A 21,554-nucleotide genomic window follows, 5' to 3' on the forward strand; every position below is an offset into this window, starting at 1 on the left:
TTGTAGACCTCCTACCACAATTACCAGTTAACAGCATATCATCACCAACCAGTGTTTTACATGTTAACCCCTTAGATGCCTGAATTATCTTCAAGACTTTCCATCTATTGGCCTGAAATGCCTTCTGAGCCCTCATGCCTACCACTGGGTGGAGTGGTGTTGGGTGGATATTCAAATCTTCCAACTTTCTGACTTCATTTCCTCAATCCACCCAAGCATCTGCCTGAATCCCACTTCTAAGCATTTGCCAACAAGCCCTCTGATCATTTAACCAAAATCGTTCCCTATCATCTACCCAACCCCGAAATATCTGTCCTCTCCCCGATCATCCTCAATAATACCGTATAAACTCGTACCTAGCCACAATTAACTACACAGCAAAGTCTTTAACTATCTGCCATTCAGCTGCCCAGCCTCTCCCCCATTCATCTATCTGACTATTTTCCCTGATCCTTTACTCCAAAGCCAGCCTCTCCAACACCCTCATTAGCCGCTCCACTAATCATTCTCAGTTTCTCACATATACCTCTAGGATAAACTGCACCATGGCAACACTGAAACTGCTAGAGGAACTCAGCATATTATTGATGAAAGGTCTCAAATGGAAACATGGACCGCTTATTCCCCATCCATAGATGCCTGACCTGCAGCGTTCCTCCAGCTTTTTGTGTGTTGCTCTGAATTTCCATCATCTGCAGAATCTCTTGTGTTTATATACTATCATTTGGGGACCTCTAGCCTCTTACATTACAACATGCCCAATCTTCACATACAGTCAGTGGCCACTTCATTAGGTACAACTGCTTGTCGATGCAAATATCCAAACAGCCAATCACGTGGCCGCACCTCAATGCATAAAAGCATGCAGACATGGTCAAGAGGTTCAGTTATTGTTCACATCAAACATAAAGAAGGGAGAGAAATGTGATATATGCGACTTTGACTGTGGAATAATTGTTGGTGCCTGACAAGATGGTTTGAGTATCTCAGAAACTGCTGATCTCCTGGGATTTTCACAGATAGCAGTCACTAGAGTTTATGGAGAATGTTGCAAAAGACAAAAAAAAAACATCCAATGAACAGAAGATCTGAGGGTGAAAAGGCCTTGTTAATGACAGAGGTCAGAGGAGAATGGCCAAATTGATTCCAGCTGACAGGAGGGTAACAGGAACTCAATTAACTATATGTTACACATATCTGAATGCACAACACGTTGAACTTTGAACTGGGTTCACTACAGAAGCAGAAAGCCATGAACATACACTGAGTGGCCACATTATTTGGTACCTAATACAAAACATAGAATGTAACAGGGTTCCTTTATTATTTCTCAGCATTTAGCTTCAAATTTAATACATGGCTCAAATCAAGCATCTCTCAAAGATGTTTTATAATCATCTTTTAAATCAATCCATCTTTCAACACACATTGGTTGTAAATTTCTACAACTCTGTAACTTCACCTGCTGTACAGTAACTTTCTTCACCTTCTGTAACTTTCTTCACCTGCTGTAACTTCAACTCCTGTAATGAAGCAAGGTTCAGACTCCTCACCCCTTGCTCACATTTTATGTCAGTATGAAGGAAGTTGCAAAGGAGAATTTATTACCAAACAGAGAAGGAAAAAGAACAACAGGCAAAAATGCATAGCATACCAATGGTAATCCTGCTAGATGCTGGGAACTTGGCTATATAGAATATTGTAAATATCACAAGTGATTAGGAGAACTTAATCTTTCAAATAGAGCAAATGAAATATGATAAGGTGCTGCGTTAATTTTGAAAGAAGGAAATAAAGAGACGACTGGTTTCTTTAAAGGAAAAAATCTAAATGGAGATCAAAGAATGTTGAAATTCAAGAAAATGGAAATTCAAGTTGCTGAGGGCAGAAGGAATGAAACCAAATAACAAAACCACAAAAGAAAAGAAAACAAACATAGGGGCGGAAAATTAAATTTTTGCAGAAACATCTTCACACTACATTTTGAATCCCATGAGTGCTTTGGGTTTACATATTATGAAAAGATTATTGGTAAACTAGGAATCATGCAAATGATTTACAACTGAATTACTAAGAATTTTCTCTGTGGAGAAAGAATAAGAGAAGACCCAGAGAACTTCAATGGAGTGGCTTTGGAGAACATTTTCACTTGTTTGTAGAGTCCAGAATGAGGAGAGAACAAGGCATAAAGATAATAAATCAATAAATCCCCAAAGAAATATAATATTTTAGGAGGAATTTATTTGGATTTCAGCTGATAATACTGATGTACCCTCATGGAGCAGAACCTACTTTCTAGGGAAGGGAAGAGAGGGGCTCGCAGGCAAAGGGTGGCTAAAGGGCAAAAGTTCAAAGTTCAAAATAAATTTATTATCAAAGTATATATTCATCACCATATACAACAATGAGATTCATTTTTGCGGGCATTCACCGTAAATACAAGAAACACAATAGAATCAATGAAAGAATCACTCAGCAGGCATATGTGGAACTCAAATACTGACAAAGACTAAATGAAATGTTTTATGATGTCAAATCTATGGAATCTCAGACTCAAAGTCTTTTTTTAAATATAAGAATTAAATATTGAAGAAGGGAAATCTGAATTCAGTACCTGACACAATTTTGAATCCTATTCCATTGATCATCTGGACATAAATTCCCGCTGTTTGCCAAACACTGGCTAAGCTCCAAGTGAGATTGCTAAGAAACTTACAGAAACTCCATTCTCTCCTTTAGTCTCTGAAGGGACCATCAAGAACATTATTGCCACAATCCCATTTTTATTCCACATTTTTACTCCTTCAATCAATGTGGAAGGCTCCTAAGGCCATAAGAGGATGATACATAGGAGCAGAATTAAACCGTTCAGCCCATTAAGTCTGCTCTTCATTCCATCACGGCTGATTTATTATCCCTCTCAACCCCATTCTCCTGCCTTCTCCCTGTAACTTCTGATTTCCTTAATAATCAAGAACATATCAGCCGCCACTTTAAGTATACCCAGAGACCTGGCCTCCACAGCCGCCTGTGACAATTAATTCCACAGATTCACCACCCTCTAGCTAAAGAAATTCCTCCTCATCATCTCTGTTCTAAAGGGACGTCCTACTATTCTGAGGCTATGCCCTCTGGTCCTAGACTCCCCACTATAGGAAACATCCTCTCCATGTCCACTCTATCTAGGCCTTTCAATATTTGATAAGCTTTAGCGAGATCCTCACTCATTCCTCTAAACTTCAGCAAGCAGAAATGTTAATCCTATCATTCCTCAAATCATTCTCATGAACCTCCTCTAAACTTCTGCAATGCTGCCATATCTTGTCTTAGATACCGGGGCAAAATAGAGGGAAGGGTTAGATTGATCTTAGAAAAGCTGTACTGTAGTGTGTGATACTCTATGAATTCTCAGGATTGGTGTGGAGATTATTTTCATTAGCTGTCATGAGATGTTCAGTAGTTCCATAGTTCCATTTAATATCAGAGAATGTGTACAATGTACAACCTGAAATTCTTGTTCTTCACAGACATCCTTGAAAACAGAAGAGTGCCCCAAAGAATGAGTGACAGTGAGAACATTAGAACCACAGGCCCCCCCAACTTCCCCCTCCCACACACAAGCAGCAGGAAAGCAATGACCCTCCCCTCCCCCAAGATGTACTACCTTGACCAATAAAGATTACAAGAAGGGATCATATCATTCATAATCCAGTGTGTCCACAGCTACTCAGCCACATCTACTGTATGAGATGTTTCACTTGGGGGTCAATGTATTCTCACACCACTAACCCACATCTTGACCTGCTGAGGAAGGGCACAGTCTAGTCAGATTCTCCCAAATAAATCAGCAACTTTGTCAGACGCCAGTGTTGACTTGGCTTAAGCTATAGGCAACAAAAGACAATTGATTCATGTGCAGTATGGTCGTCTTCCTGCTACTAGACATATGCATCATGAGATTACCCCCATCATATTCCATAATTGTTATCATGTGACTTAATTAAACCTTTTCCAATTAAGTTCATAATAACCTCATTTGCGGTAGATCAATATTGAGTTGCTTTAGAATATGGAACAGTACAGCCCAGGAATCAGCCCTTTGGCCCACAAGGTTGTACTGAACTAATTAACCTAATGACAACTAATCTCTTCTGTTTGCACATGGTCCATGTCCTTCTCTTCTCCGCACGTTCATTTGTTGATCTTAGAGCCTCTTGAATGCCTCTATTGCGTCTGCCTCCCCCACCACCCCTGGCAGTGCATTCCAGACACCCATGAACTACTGCGTAAAAAATGTGTGCCGTAAATCTCCTTTCAATTTGTCCCCTCTTACCTTAAATGCATGCCATCTAGTACTAACCCAGAAGAAGGCAATGACAAACCACTTCTGCAGAAAAATTTGTCAAGAACAATCACGGTCATGAAAGCATGATGGTCAACATTATTTGACACAGCACAGAATGCCAATGATGAGCTTGTGTTTGACATACCTGTATATGGTTCGCATGTCCTGCTGCAAACATTTTGTAATTTATGTATAATAATTCACAATGCATAATGAAGGAAGCATGGAGGAGAAGCTGTTAGTGCTCCTGACCCTGGGTTCAATTCTGGTGAGAGATACCATCTGTGTGGACTCCATATGCTTTCTTTGTAACCACACAGGTTGCCTCCAGAGACTCCAGTTCCCTCCTAAATGGTGGCAGTTTAAGCTCCCTGTCAGTGTTAGCTAATAACAAAAAAAAGAATAAAAGGGTGTGGATGTAAGATGGTAGCCTGGCTTGGGAATATGAGGAAATTAATAAGATTTTTATACTGAACTTTATAAATCTCAATTTCCAGTAGATTCTTCCAAAATTAATGTTTTTTTATGAAAGATTGCTTTTCCCCAAATTTCTTTTGAGGATCAACAAACTCTTGATGCCCCAATTACTGAAGCTGAAATTCATAAAGCTATTTTTTTAAAGGTAAGGCCCCTGGACTTGATGGTTACCCTGTAGAATCTTATAAAAAATTCAGAAAATTGCTCTCTCCGTATGTGTTGGAAGTGTTTAAGGATTCTTTTGTGAAAGGTGATTTACCCTCTACCTTTTATGAGGCATCAATTTCTTTAATTCTTAAAAAGGATAAAGATCCTACTGATTGTGCCTCATATAGGCCTATTTCAGTATTGAATGTCGATGCTAAGGTTCAATCAAAGATAATGGCCAATCAGTTGGAAAATAATCTAGGTAAAATTATTTTCAAAAGATAAAACAGGCTTTATAAAAGGTCATTATTCTTTCTCAAATGTTTGGAGATTATTTAATGTTATATATTCATCTTCTATTAAAACTCCACAATGCATTGTTTCTTTGGATGCTGAAAAAGTGTTTGATCAGGTTGAATGGAAATATTTATTTAATGTTTTAGAGAAATTTGGTTTTGGTGTTAATTTTAATAATTGGATTAGAATGATATATAAAACTCCTATCGCTACTGTTATTATCAAATACCGTAGATCCCCTTTTTTTAAGCTTTCATGGGGGACAAGACAAGGTTGTCCATTGAGCCCTTTGTTATTAAACTTAGTATTAGAACCCCTTGCTATCGCTTTCCGTGAAGCTGAAGATATTCATGGGATTCTTGTGAATGAGACCATTCATAAGATTACTCTGTACACTGACGACTTACTGGTCTATATTTCTAATCCCGAGGAATCTATCCCTGCCTTGCTAAAATTATTTAATGAATTTGGAGATTTTTTGGGATACAAATTAAATTTTCACAGAAGTGAACTGTTCCCTTTAAATGAATCTTTTCTATATATGATAATATTCCTTTCAGAGTCACAGATTCCTTTAGATATTTAGGTGTTATAATTACTAAAAAAATATAAAGATCTTTATAAAGCTGATTGTGTTCCCTTGGTAGATTTTATGAAGTATTTATTTAGTAGGTGGAAGCCACTTACATTTTCACTTGCTGGTCGCATCCATGCAGTCAAAATGATGATTTTACCAAAATTTTTATGTTTATTTCAGAATATCCCTTTTTTTTGACTAAGAAGTTTTTTGATCGGATTGATTCTATTATTTCATCTTTTATTTGAAATAATAAAAGACCATGAATTAGTAAATATCACTTACAAAAATTAAAAAAGGATGAAGGTCTTGCTTTGCCTAATTTAATAATGTATTCTTGGGCTGTTAATGTGCGATAGATGTCCCTTTGGTTACACTAGGTTGATAAGAACGATCGGCCAATTTGGGTAGACTTGCAGCTGAAAGCTGTGAAACAGTTTTATTTAACCTCGTTATTGGGAGCTGATTTACCTGTACAATTAGCTAAAGTTGCTAATTTAAGTTTATATCCTGTGATTAAGCATTCTTTACAAATTTGGCTCCAGTTTCATAAATTTTTTAACCTTAAAAATTTTAAACTTTTTAGTTTAATTTATCGAAATTACTTTTTTAAGGCTTCATTGAGTGATCAATTTTTTTTACTTTGGAAGAATAAAGGCATTAATTCTTTTTTTGGATTATTTAAAGAAGATAAACTGATGTCTTTTGAGCAATTAGTTGATAAAATTTCTCTTTCATACTCACACTTTTTACAATGCCTTCAAGTTAGTCATTTCTTACAAAAATATTTAAGTAATTTTCCTTACGTATCGGATGCCGACCTGTTAGATATTATTACGAGTATGAACCCTTTGATGAAGTGTTCCATTGGAAGAATTTATAACTTACTATTGCAATTAGACAAGCATCCTTTATTTAAGATTAAACAAAATTGGGAAAAGGAACTTAATTTGATTTTTGTGGCAGAGGACTGGACGCGGATTCTGAAGTTGGTTAACTCTTCTTTGATCTGTGCTAGTCATTCACTGATTCAATTCAAAATTGTACACCGTTTCTATTTGATGAAGGAGAGATTGTCTAAAATATTTCCTAACATTGATGTAAAACTGAGACTGCTACACTGACACTCATGTTTTGGTCCTATTCTATATTGGAACAGTTCTGGAAGTCAATTTTTTTCTACAATTTCTAAAGCACTAAAAATTAATTTACAACCTAACAAATTAACTGTGCTTTTTGGAATAATTCCTCAAAATATCCGTGGTATCTGTTTGTCTGACCAACATATCACATTGATAGCTAGGAGGGCCATTCTATTGAAGTGGAAGGATGTGTCGGCTCCGACTTTGTCACAGTGGTTCTCTCAAGTGATGCTATGTCATCTTAGTTTGGAGAAAATTAGAAGTCAAACCTTTCAACCGCTGTTTGATTTTGAGAAAAGTTGGGGTTCATTTCCTTCCTATTATCATTTGAGTTAATTGATAGATTTCCTTCATGATCTAATTGTAAATTTTTGTATTTTTTTTTGCTGGTGGTTTGATGTTTGTCTTTTTTTTAGAAGCTTTTTGTATGACGCATGGGGCCAGGGTTGAACACCCAACGGGTTTTTTTTCACTTTCTTTTCCTTTAGTTCGGTTTTTTCTTTTTTTTTTCCTTTTGTCACAAAAAAGTTTTCAATCTCTTAATATGAATGTCTTTTTTTTCTTTGAGGCATTGTAAGTGATGTTTACTTAGACGTACTCTTGTTAATTTTGGATTGATAATAAAAAGATTTGAAAAGAAAGAATAAGCAGAGGAGCTGAATGGCTTCCTTCTCAGTTTTTATGTATGTGCCACCAAAAATATAATATGAATATACATGTTTAAGGCTCCCTAGTCGGGAGAGGTAAAAATCAAATGCTAATATTGTGAGGTCACCATGTTTAAAATACTTACTTAGCTGCTTGGTGTCAACTTTCAATAAAGAGTTATCTTCTTTTTCCATAGTATAAAAAATCTTTTAAAAAATTCAAGAATATTTGTACTGCATTGGACACAGTTTTCATCGCCTTTACTCAAAAAGATATTAGAAAAATGGAAGAAGTCCAAAGGAGATTCATTGGGCTAACCTCTCATCCTGAAACATCACCTCTTTATTTCCCTCCGTAGATGCTGCCTGATGTATTGAGTTCCACCAGCATTTAGCACAATGTGTTTGTTTTTGTGTGTAGTTTTTCATTAATTCTATTGTACTACTTTGTTCTACTGAGAATGCCTGCAAGAAAATGAATCTCAGGGTGGCATTTGGTCACATATGTACGTGCGTTGATAATAAATTTACTTTGAACTTTGATGATATTTACTCCTGCTCCTACTTTCTTGTGTTTCTGTATCTGGTAATTAAAGGGAAATACTACATATTCCTTTCTCAAAAAAAGATAAAATTTCAATGTTTGGTTACAGTGCAACATTTTTTGATTTTATTCCCTGTATTATTTATGTTATAACGCATCATCACAATTAACATGCATTAAAACAGCATTGTTAAGGGAACATTTAGATAAATGAAAATGAATAAATGTTTCATATGTGCAACATTGAAAGTATCAAGCACTATTCTCGCAGCAATCAGCAATCTCTATTATAACATCAACAGGATTTGGAGTCTAAAGGCCATGACACGCACTTGCTGAAATACACAGCAAGTCAGGCAACAGAACCGGAGTTAACATTCAAAATTAATGATCCTTCTTCAGCTAGGTGTTCACATAATCTGTTCAAAGTTCAAAGTTAATTCATTATCAAAATACATATATACAACCCTAAGATTAATTTTCTTGCAGTAAACGTAAGAACACAATCGAATCAATTAAAGACCACACCCAACAGGAGAAACAACCAGTGTGCAATCAACAGCAAACTGTGCAAATACAAAAGAAAATAAGTAATAATAATAATTAATAAATAAGCAATAACCATTGAGAACATGAGATGAAGAGTCTTTGAAAGTGAGTCCATAGGTTGTTCAGTAACGGAGCAAGTGAAGATATCTCCAAGGGCCTGTTGGTTGAGGGGTAGTAACTGTTCCTGAACCTGGTGCTGTGAGGCCTGAAGCTCCTGTACTTTCTTCCTGATGACAGCAGCCAGAAGAGAGCATGTCCTGGATGGTGGGGGTCCCTGATGATGGATGATGCTTTTCAGCCACAGCACTCGTGTAGGTGTGCGCGATGAGGGGGAAGGCTTTACCCATGAGGAACTGGACTATATCCACTACCTTTTGTAGGATTTTCTATTCAAGGGCACTGGTGTTTCTATACCAGACTGTGATGCAACCAGTCAATGTACTCTCCGCCACACATCTATAGAAAGTTGTCAAAGTTTTAGGTGTTATGCCTAATCTTCACAAACTTCTAAGGAAGTTATAATGTAAGACCACCCAAGTTGGTGCAGTCTTTCATTGATTCTACTATGGCTATTATTCTATTATGGATTTATTGAAAATGCCCGCAAGAAATTGAATCTCAGGGTTGTATATGGTGACATATATGTACTTTGATAATAAATTTACTTAGGACTTTGAACTTTGGAAGTAGAGGCACTGCCCTGCTTTCTTTGTAATTGCCCCTCTGAAATGATAACCACTCAAGGTAGTTACTATATTTAGTAACTATATAGAGTAGGTTAGAATGCAAATAACTCTCTCTCTTTTACCTCTACATCCACTCCACCCCCACATGCACTCACATACAAGGTTAGCAAACTAATTAATTCAGATCAGCCCACAAAGCATGACAACAACATAGCTGTGAAACCCCACCCCGCAACCAGGTACATAGTAGAGAAAAACATTGGCATGTCTACATCAGAATCTGTCCAAGTTTCTGATCACTTGAACAAAATTGTCATCTTTTCTCTTACAACACTCCTGCGAAGGACCTTTACATGCTAAGTTTGCTTAGCAAATGAAAGCTGACAATACAAGTAAAAAATCTAATCCAGATGCTTTTCCTCCACCTCACCCACACAATTATGTACAGCTAAGCTCAAAAGAGAATCTGCCCCTGAAAATTTCTACTGCACATTTGTGACATTACATGACAACAAGTATTTAATAAATGGTTGCCAACCAGATTTGTACTGAATCTATGGAATTCTTTGTCACAGAGATGGCTGTGGAGGCCAAGTCTTTGGGTATATTTAAAGTGGAGTTTGATACGTTCTTGATTAGTAAGCGTGTCAAAGGCTACGGGGAGAAGGCAGGAGAATGGGGTTGAGAGGGATAATAAATCAGCCGTGATGGAATGGCAAAGTAGACTCAATGGACCAAATGACCTAACACTGCTCCTATGTCTAATTTTGACAGAAATGACGCTCACCTATCATTACCATTTCACTTGAAGCATTGCAGTATGCATGCAAAATAAACTTCTAAATTAAAGAAACTCATGATTAATTGTTTCATTTCCAATTGTCTACACAAAATATGCAGAAGTCTGTAATCAGCTGGTACAACACTAATGTCAGCTTTTCAGGCATTGGCGCATCAGACACCGTCATATTCGGATGAGTATCAATTACACCACCACATAACACACTTGGAGCGTTCACAAATCTACAAAAGATAAACATCAGAGGAAGTCTTTGAATGAATAGACCTGTGCATTGTAATTCTGTATTATTGTATTATATAGAAAAACATTGCTTCCAGTGCAGGAAAGGCCATTCATCCCATTGGCCTTCTTCTTTCCCAAATCATTATCGTCTTTCAATAAAACAATTTAAATGGTTAGTATATTTCTAGCCTCTCCATTTCTGCACTACCCTCTGAGTTCATAGCTTTAAAATCATTGAAGGCCAAGTCTCGCAACATCTCCCAACTTACAATGAATAGCTATGTTGGGTCTGAATTCAGACCGTACCATTTAACTCACACGAGGAAATCTGCAGATGCTGGAAATTCAAGCAACACACACAAAATGCTGGTGGAACGCAGCAGGCCAGGCAGCATCTATAAGAAGAAGCACTGTCGACGTCAGGACTAACTGAAAGGAAGGACATCCAAGCATTTCAAATTTAAATAAATCGTCATCCACCACTGGCATTTCTTAAGCCTTATGCACCACTTGGAGATTGAATACATTGTCATGATTCATTATATTCCTTCAATGAACATCAAATTGCCACAAAATAAATCGATGTGCACACCAAAGTTAAGACTGATTTTTGTCAGCACACACTTTTTAAAAGACAAGGGTTTTATGATCTAGGAGAGTTATTGCTCTGGTTCACAAAAATATCAAGAATACAAAATCTCTGACTCACTGTAAACTGGTGTAAGTTTCACCCTTGAGCAGTTTCTGGGTACCAATGACCTAGTAACCCCAACATCTCTCAGATGCTATTTTTAGTCCAGGACTGCTTTCACAATTCAAATTTCTTCCCTATTATGTGAGTACCACTGGCAGAGCCAGTATTATCAGCAATAGCTCAATGCAGCCCAGTCCAACATACTGTAGGCAAAGCCCTCCTCATTATTGAGCACATCTATCAGGAGTGCAGTAAGAATAAAGTAGTATCCATCATCATGGACCTGCACTATCCAGGCCTTGCCCTCTTCTCGCTGCTACCATCAGGAAGGTGGTACAAGAGACTTAGGTCCCACATCAGCAGGTTCAGGAGCAATCAATAATCTTCAACCATCAAGCTCCTGAACTTCACACACCATAACTTTGAACTGATTCCACAACCTGTGGAGTTTCAAGGACTCTACAACTCATGTTCTGAGTTGTATTTACTTATTTGCTTTCTTGCTTGTTTGCTTATTTATTATTCATACAGTTTGTCTTCTTTCGCACATCAGTTGTTTGTCAGTCTTTTCTTGTGTAAGTTTTCCATTGATTCTATTGTTTTTCTTTGATCTGCAGTGAATGCCTGCAAAAAGTGATTCTCAGTGTAGCATATATATATGTACTTCGATAATAAATTTACTTTGAGCTTTAAATATTTTGGGCGGAGACTCTTGCTCTTCAACTGTTTATCCCTCTCCATAAATGCCGCCGGTCTTGCTAAGCTCCTCCAGTATTTTGTACACATTGCTCAAGATTTCCGGCATCTGCAGACTCCCGTGTGTCTGTCACTATCGCCAATTACCTTTCAGAGGATGGAGTCACATATGTCCCAGAAGAGGAAAGGAGAGCAGATTTAATCACTTAAAGGATGTAGGATTTTTTTACAATTATCTGGGATCTTCATGGTCACCTTTGCTGAAACTACCTTCTAGTTCCAGATCTTTTACTGAATTTAATATGAATACTTGTCCAGCGTCCAGTTATTAATCTCATATAATTTAACCACTGTACCATTTTACTGATTGTATTTAAAGATAGTGTTAATTATATATCAAAGATTGATTGTATTTTTCTGGTTATAATTGTAGCCGTAGGGTGGTGCAGCAGGTGATACTGCTGACTCACTGCCCAGTGACACACATTTAATCCTGGCCTCACATTCCCACAGTGACCACCTGAGTTTATGTTAGGTGTTGCAATTCCTTTCGATATCCCGAAGCCAAGCTCCTAGGTTATTTGAGTACTGCTGGAAGTGCAATAGGTTGGGAATTGATGGACATACAAGGCAGAATAAGTTACTGGAAAGAAGCGGAGAAATGGGATTAATGGGGTTACCCTGAGAGCTGGCATAGTCCCGATTGGTTCAATGATGCCCTGTGCAAAGACCCCCTCATTTTTTTATATTGTTCTGAGCAGGAAATTTTTACACGGCCTGAAAACTGCTTGGCACTTTAATAAAACTCTAAAAGAAAATTCCAGCTGCATAGCACAAAGGCTATGTGCACGGGAGCATTTCAGTTACAGTGCGGCCGTGCACCCACACAGCATATCAACTTTAAATGAAGAATTGGCACATTCTTACACATTAGTGTCAGAGTAAAGTGATTTCCTCTGCCAAACAACACTAAAGTTGCAGCATTAACTTGGAGTCTGTTAGATGTGCAAGGGGACTCGGGAGTCCTGGTGCAGAATTCCCTAAAGGTTAACTTGCAGGTTGGTTCAGTGTTAAGAGAAGCAAATGCAATGTTAGCATTCATTTTGAGAGGACTAGAATATAAAAGCAAGGAAGGAATGCTAAGAATCTATAAGGTGTTGATCAAACCAAATTTGGATTATTGTGAGCAGCTTTGGGCCCATTATCTAAGAAAGGATGTGATGCCATTGGAGAAGGTCCAGAGGAGGTTCACAAGAATGTTCCGAGGAATGAAAGGGTTAACATAGGAAGAGCATTTGATGGCTCTGGGCCTGTAATTACTGAAGTTTAGAAAAATGGGGCAGGGGAGTGAACTCATTGGAAGCTATCAAATATTAAATGGCCAAGATAGTGATGTTGTGAAGAGGATGTGGGAGAGCATCAAAATAGGACGTCCCTTTAGAACAGAGATGAGGAGGAATTTCTTTCGACAGAGCATGGTGAATCTATGGAATTAATTGCCACAGACCACTGTGGAGGCCAAGTCATTGGGTATATTTAAAGCAAAAGTTGATAGATTCTTGTTTAGTATGGGTGTCAAAGGTTATAGGAAAAATTGCCGGAGAATGGGGCTGAGAGAGAAAGTAAATCAGTCATGATGGAATAGCGAAGCAGACTCGATAGGCTGAATAGCCTACCTCTGTTCTTATGTGAATGGTCGTATGGTCTGTCAGTGAAATGGAGTGAGATTCCAAGCGAAGACATTCTCAACCCATTTAGTTTAACACTAGAAGACCCACACTCAGTGATTTGGGAACAGATTCTTCCTCTCTGCTATCAGATTTCTGAATGGCCCATGAACCTACAAACAGTACCTCATTATTGCCTTTTTTGCACTAAGTATTAATTGTTGTTTTTTTTATTGTTTGTAATTTTTCTAATGTTTGGCATTTTTGTAATTTTTCGCACAAATATTTTTTATAATTTATGGTAACTTTATGTCCACAGCAGTACAGTACAAAGTGGGTGACAGGTTGCTAAATGGTAAGCGCAGTGCTTTACAGCACCAGTGATGATGATCAAGATTCGATTCCCACCGCTGTCTGTACGTGGCTCCGTGGCTTTCCTCCCACATTCCAAAGATGAGGGTTAATGAGTTGTGAGCGTGCTATGTTGGTGCCGGAACAGAGCGACACTTGCAAAATCATCAGACTGCGTTGGTCTTGGCGCAGATGACACATTTCATTCTACGTTTTGATGTATCAATACACATGTAACCAATAAAGCTAATCTTTACCTCTTTAAAACAACAAGGTATGCGTCATGTAAGCCAGTGATAATAGACCTGATTCCGATTCCAATACTGATGCCGTGGCCACACTAACAAAAACACGCAGCTGCCCGGGGTGAGAGCGGTGTTGAGATCTAATTCTGTTTGTGGAACTTTCTCCTCAGCAGCCTAACTGCACCTCCAGCCGCACAGAGTAAGAGGCCTGAACTCTCTCCCAGCAGGTAAATCATGAACACTACCTCATTCTTTTACTCTTTTTGCATATGTCCTTATTTTTACACATAGTTCTCATTGTCATTTAAAGTAATTTTTATGTAGTGCATTGTACTACCTCCACAAAACAACAAATTTCACCACGTGACAATAAACCTGATTCTGATACAGGTTTGGCTGTATAGACAAAATGCCTCCACCACAAGGTTTGGCAGTAACCTTTTGACATAGACTCAGAAGGTTTCAACCTAACAGCCAGAAGGAGCATATCAAGGCTTGGAAGAAGGATTAAGGGGAGAAATAATAAAGTGATGGCACATTTCCTGCCTACTCATCAACTTAGCTCAGACTCTGTGTTCACATCACCTTCACCTTCACAATGGCTGATGCCTGGCAGCCGGGTGGAAACTCTCAACTGCAAGTGTTTGAGCCCTACAGAAGGTAGATAGTCAGAATCTTTATCCAAAGGTATGATGTATAATTCATATTACATCTATGTATTGCATTGTACTGCTGCCACAAAACAACAAATTTCATGACCTTCAATACTGTGATTCAGACTTAGGCACATATATATACCATAGACAGGATGCCTAAGACTTTTGTACAGTAACGCTGAGTGGAGAACATGTTTATAAATCTGGTGGGAGCAAAGGATATTGTCAATCGCAAGGGTGAAGCAATGTGGAAGGGGTGTGGGACGGCTGGCAAAGGAGAGCCAGGGGAAGCGGTTGGCACAGTTACACTCAGCCTGGAAACACCAGGCAAGGTAATTTCATTCCAAACAATTAGTTAATTGATCATTACAGAGCATCTCTCTGATGCCTCCTGCTCCCTTCCCCTTTTCCCAACCATGATTCTCCACTCCCTATCCCTTTCCCACTCACAGTCCACAATAGAGACCCATATCAGATTCAGGTTTATCATCACTCACATACGTGATGAAATTTGTTTTTTTTTGCAGCAGTACAGTGCAATACATAAAATTACTGCAGTACTATGCAAAAGTCTTAGGCACCCCAGCTATATATACTGTATGCGCTGAAGATTTTTGCAAAGTACTGAACGTCGGTGATACCTGCTTGATTCTGATTCTGAAATGCCAAATACTAGTGAATATGCATTTAAGGTTGGGTTGAGAAGTGAAAGGAGATTTGTCAGGCATTTTTTTTTCATACACAGAGAGTGTTGGGAATCTGAGATGGGCTGCCAAGTGTAGTAGTGGAAGCAGATACAACAGTGGCATTTATCATCACCTGGGCCATGCCATCTTCTCACAGCTACCATCAGGCAGAAGGTACAGAAGCCTGAAGTCCCATGCCACCAGGTTTAAGAACAACTGCATCTTTTGAGACATCTTGAACCAGCCAGCATAGCCCTAACTATTACAATCTAGCAAACCCATGACCACTTGAATCACTTTGTACTAAACTGGACTATTTTTGCTCTAAATTGTGAGCTTTCATTTACAAATTTGTTTATTTTTTTGTGAATGTTGCTTTTATGATATTACGTGCCTGTGATACTACTGCACGTAAGTTTCTCGTTGCTCTCAACATTCCCTCGTAAGTTTTTTTTACAGCTGAGCAAACCAACCATTTCCCTGAGCAGGAATTGCATACACGGCCTGAAAACTGCACGGCACTTTAAATGGTTTTTTTGCAAAATGCATACTATGTATATTTAGAAAGAATATTTTAAAATCACATCCTTTTGATTTTATTTATTAATTGAAGGATATAATGAAATTCAGTACAACAAAGAAAATCCTCCATGTTTTGTAAACTTTTTCTCATCTGTCTTTATTGCAGTGGCGCAGTAACAAAGGCTCAGTGTGTGGGAGCATTCAGTTACCGTGTGGCTGTGCACCCATGCAGCTTCGAGGGAACAGTGAGTGCACCTGTGCATACGTGGACTTATGCATATGACATTAAACTCAACCTTGACTTTAAGAAGCTGTTTAGACATGACAATATGCTGGGAATGGGGAGATATGGATCATGTTCAGGTAGAAGGAATTTAGTTTCATTTGACTTTGTGCTCGGTGCAGGCGTGATGAGGTTGAAAGTCCTGTGCTGTTACTGTTCTTTGTTCGATGTTTGGTGTTGAGGAATGAGCCAATATCATTCAAGATTCAAGATTGTTTATTATCACTCTTCAGTACAGGAGTGTAAATGAGAAGGAAATGATTGCTAGTCCAAATTCTATGCTGCATAAATCAAAATACAATAAATAAAAATATAAAAGCAATCCTATAAAACATAGTGTACAAGTAACTGCTGAGTGTGATTACATATACATAAAGTTAGCTTATATATAATGAGTGCATATACATAAAGATGCAGGGCTGTCTGAACAGAAGGTGACTCTGACAGGGAATGATAAAGTGACAAAGTGACTCTTGGCAAGAGGAACTCTTCTGGGTAGCAGCAGGACACATGGAAACACAATAGGACGGTGACTGTAGGTGTGAGGTGTGAAGTGTAAGTGTAAAGTGACAGTGCACAGGGATGAGGGGGATGCAGTGTGCTGAGGGGCCGTGGAGAAGAGTGGCTGATGTGGATGCTGGGGTGGTGGGTGGGTTATTGGGTGGAGGTGTAATCAGATTGATGGCTCCGTGGGGAGGGAGGGGGGTAACTGTGGTGTCTCTGTGGACGCTGCGTCACCTCTCCCCTGACGGGAGTCGGGCACACAGTCCGTAAGCAGGCTGGCTGGGATCCGCAATGACATTGTTGGCCTCTTTCTGGCACCTTTCTGCATCTCTGTACTGAATTAACCCAATCATCCACTATGTACGCTGCATCTACTCGCAAGAATGCTTAGCTTGTCGGCCAGAACAGCGCAGAAGTGATCCATACACTGTCGGTAACAATCAATACCCAATCAGTCAAATAAACAACCTCTGTACTGGAACAGGGGAGCAAGAGACCACGCCAACTGGCCAATGAGGGATTGAAATGTCCAACATGAAGAACAATAATTGTAGTAGTAAAGTAAACACAATTGCTGGGATTTTACAAAAACTGTTCCCTCGAAGCTGTGTAGGTGCGCGGCCGCGAGGTAACTGAAATGCTCCCGCACACGTAGCCTTTGATGCCAGGCAGCGAGAACAAGTTTACCAAGTGTAGATTTTCTTTGTTGTACTGGATTTCATTACACACCAATTAATGAACAAAATCAAAAGGATGTGATTATTCAATTTTTATTCTAAATACACATGTTACAAAGAAAAACATTTAAAGTGCGGTGCAGTTTTCAGGTTGTGCAATAATTTCCTGCTCGGAGCAATGGTTGATGTGAGCAGCTGTTAAAAAAAGAGGAACGTTGCAGAGTTACGGAAATAAACGCGGCCCACTGCTACAGAGAACTGGCCTTACCTATGACATCTTCATTGGCGATTAGGTGCGTTAGGGTCGGTTTTAAAGGGAGCGGAGATAAACGTGTCACAGATACCGGAAATCCAGAGTAACACACGCACAAAATGCTGGAGGAACGCAGCTGGCCAGGCAGCATCTACGGAGAGGAATAAAACAGTCGACGTTTCTGGCCGAGTCCTGATGAAGGGTCTCGGTCGGGAATGCCGACTGTTCGTTCCTCATCAGAGATGCTGCCTGACCTGCTGAGTTCCTCCAGTTTTTATGTGTGTTTCTCTTTTAATGATAAAGGCACAGTGCGCCTTTAATAAATATTTTGTTCCAACGATTTTATCTTTGCCGAAGTTGTTGAAGGCTGTGCCGCATAGTCCGTTTAACAACCGCGTGCCCGCTTCATCGATCTTGCTCGCTGGAAAGCCGTGAGTCTACAGCTGGGACAAAAGGCTGGTGGTGTGGCAGGGTCCCGCTAACGGAGCACTGGAACGACTCAATTCATATCCGAGGGGACTTACTGTCGGGGAAGGGCTCGGTGTGACAAGACGCCGGGCGGAGACGAGTTTATCGTGGTGATAAGGACCCACTTCATTGCTTGGCATCTTTCACGCGATCACAGAACCTTGCCGTATTCAAAGCCAACTGTTCAGCACAACAACAAGAATTTTCTTATATTACTCGGTGTGCCCCAATGTCAGCGTTAACATTTAAGGAGGGGAAAACCGCAAAGACGACGCTGGTTATCCGCATCCTTCAATATGGAGACAAATGCGGTTTCAAACACACATTCGAAATGCCAGCCAGCGTCGAAATCGGCATCTTCCCGCAACAACAACAACTCACGCCAATTACAGAAAGGAGAAATATATGTTCATGAATGAAGCGCAGCGCGTTGCTGTGCAGTCAAAGCTAAAAGTTATCCTTATAAAGTCACAGATACTCGCCTCAAAGCGATTCCATTTTAGCGAGGTGTCAAAATTGCTCTCTAACCTGTCATGTTTCACTTTTAGTCCGCTTCAATCACATAACTGAAGTACACAAAAATATAAATTTAAATAGTGAGAACTGGTTTGCCCGCTGATTTAAAGATTAAACGTGAGCCATCCCGCACAGCGAAAGATATTTACTCGCTTCGATTTCATTAGACTTCGCCGCTAATTCTAAAGTTGGTTGTAAATTAAAGTTTGTTTCTAAGCGACAGTCTAGTGAGAAGGAACGTCTGGAACAGAATGCTCACAAAACAAGGAATCATATCCCTCGCAGAAACCCCCGACTACCTACTGTTCAATTAGACCGCCAACATTTATTCTGACTTCTCTCTCTCTCTCTCTCTCTCTCCATCTCGCTCCCCTGCTCTCTCTCTCACTCATTCCTTCCCTCTCTCTCTCACTCACACTCTCCATCTCGCTCCTCTGCTCTCTCTCTCTCTCTCTCTCACTCATTCCTTCCCTCCCTCTATCTCTCTCTCTCTCACACACACACACACACTCACTCTCTATCCCTTCCTCTCCCCCTCTCTCTACAGAGAACCTCTTGCACAGGAGTGTGAAGATCGGTGGTGCAAATTAGCCCAAATTGAACCTGATTACCTTTGAAGGAAAGTTAGAGTCAATCTCTGAGTCAAAAGGCAACAGTCGGAATTCGATCAATTCGACGGGAAGGTGCTAACGTCGGGATATCGCCAGCTGAAGACAAGATGCAAACGTTCTTCACATTTCCACATATTTTCCTATCACAATTTTTCTCAAAGTGTCGTGGGGAGGGGACATAACTCTGAGAAGGGGTAAAGGTGGGGAGGATCTGAAGCTGGATCCCAGAGAATAAATAGCAAAACGGGCAAAAGTAATTGAGCGGAGAGCGGTGTTCAACTGAAGGCTCATGTACCGGGTGAGTCAGAATTGGTTAGCCAGCGCACACCCTGAAACATTCCCCGTAGAGCTGCCCTCCGTCCCTGGACTGCTTGGTCTAAAATAAAGAAAGACGCTTGGAAGTATAAAGCCTGAGGACCCTCATTATAGGGGTCGTGTGGGAGTCGCGGGTTTAGCCCAAGCATATTGAACATCTAATGAAAAATGCTCCGAAATTAGAGTAGAAGCAATTTAACTGAACAACCCTCTGGACGATCTGGTGCCAGCATTACGGTTCAAATGGACTTTGCCTTTTTCAAAAGCAGGTTCTATAAAGTAAGGCACCAGGTGAATAAGCACGAGCCTGGTTTGAGGAGGAACCCGGGTAACTCGGCATTTTTACCCAAAGGTTTATTACTTCCCAGTCCTTGGTGTCTATTTTTCTCCCAAATCATCCACCCCTTCCAGATACAGAAGGACCCATGAGTTTTAGGTGATTGTGGCACGCGAGCGAGGTCAGAGAGGTTTAATACGCAGCTGTTCACTCTTACCAAACGGCGAAAAGATGCCTTCAAAGTAAATATATCTTCTGTTTGAATCTACTCTTACACGCGGCTCTACGCTCTGAAGAGTGAAAAAAACTTAAAGCTCTCCCTCTCTCACACACACACACACGCTCCCTTATACACACTTCCTCAGCCTCACGCACGAATATATATTGACACGAGCACCAACACGCATCTGCGAACAGTAACAGACACACCTGAGACTCGTTCTTGTTTAAGCACACAAAAGGATTCGCATATTCGGAGAGACACACTGAGCCAAACGCATCCACCTTTCGTCGCACACACAAATGCAAGCAGAATGGATACAAACCTCCAGATATTCAGAGTACACACACACACACACACACACACACACACACACACACACACACACACACACACACACAAACCTCCAGATATTCAGAGTACACACACACACACACACACACACACACACACACACACACACACACACACACACACACACACACACACACACACACACACCCAGAGTCAGTCTCTCTCACACACATATATAACCCAAGACAGTCTCTCTCCATCAAGCGTGCACACACACACACACACGTATACCTTTCACGAATACACATTTATGCACTTTCCCATGGACACAAAAGAATACGCAATCGTCCGCAAACATTTTCGGATGCAGTTTCTTCCGTATCTCGAACCGAGAGAGGCACGGAAAAACACTTTCACATATCACACCTCACACGGGACATTGGCTACCGGCTCCGAGGATTTCGTTAACCACAAACGGTAGATCCCAATTAACCCAGAGAGAAAAACAAGATAAATCCCGTTGCAAATTGAATCTGAATAAACATTTCCCAGCTATTAGAGGGAAACATCGAACGGCGGCGAGCCTCACATCGTCAGCTTTCTGTTTGTTATCCCTTAAGACTGAATGTAATGTCGATTTCAGCCCTGCCTTTTTGCCGTTCGTTCCGTCCAAACAGTTTTCCTTTAGTGTGAGCACAATGTCTTTTTTTTTTAAATTTGATGATTACGGCTACGTTGCATGAAACTATCCGTGCTTTCTAGACGCCTTTGTAAAATGCAGTGTTTTTTTTAAAAAAAATGGCTCAACAATCTCTTCTTAATACAACATCGTTGTTTTCACCTACCTGCAGCTTCCCCCTTCCTGGAGAGTTACCTATCATCCACCTTTACGTTAAAGCACCCCAGCTCCTCACTGCACTCTGGAAGGGAAAGAGAGGGCGAAATCTGCTCCGCTCCGCTGATGATAGCTCAGTGCAAACTGGTTCCCAAATCCAGCGCCGTCTATTTTACTCTCTCTCTCTCTCTCTCTCTCTCTCTCTCTCTCTCTCTCTCTCTCTCTCTCTCTCTCTCTCTCTCTCTCTCTCTCTCTCTCATCTCTCTCTCTCTCTCTCTCTCTCTCTCTCTCTCTCTCTCTCTCTCTCTCTCTCTCTCTCTCGTCTCCCTTGCTTCTGCACACAAACTAA

The 21,554-nt window shown here is 40.0% G+C and overlaps 1 long non-coding RNA gene across 1 annotated transcript in view; it reads right to left on the reverse strand.

Moving 5' to 3' along the window:
• Positions 1–21,331, reverse strand: part of LOC140734103 (uncharacterized) — a 166,831-nt gene extending 145,500 nt beyond the window's left edge. Inside the window, exon 1 of the long non-coding RNA XR_012100473.1 lies at positions 21,216–21,331. This is a non-coding gene — a long non-coding RNA (uncharacterized lncRNA). The remainder of the gene's footprint in view (positions 1–21,215) is intronic.
• Between the last annotated feature and the right edge of the window lie 223 nt (positions 21,332–21,554).

Source organism: Hemitrygon akajei, chromosome 10, assembly GCF_048418815.1.
Source record: "Hemitrygon akajei chromosome 10, sHemAka1.3, whole genome shotgun sequence".
Lineage (NCBI taxonomy): Eukaryota > Metazoa > Chordata > Chondrichthyes > Myliobatiformes > Dasyatidae > Hemitrygon > Hemitrygon akajei.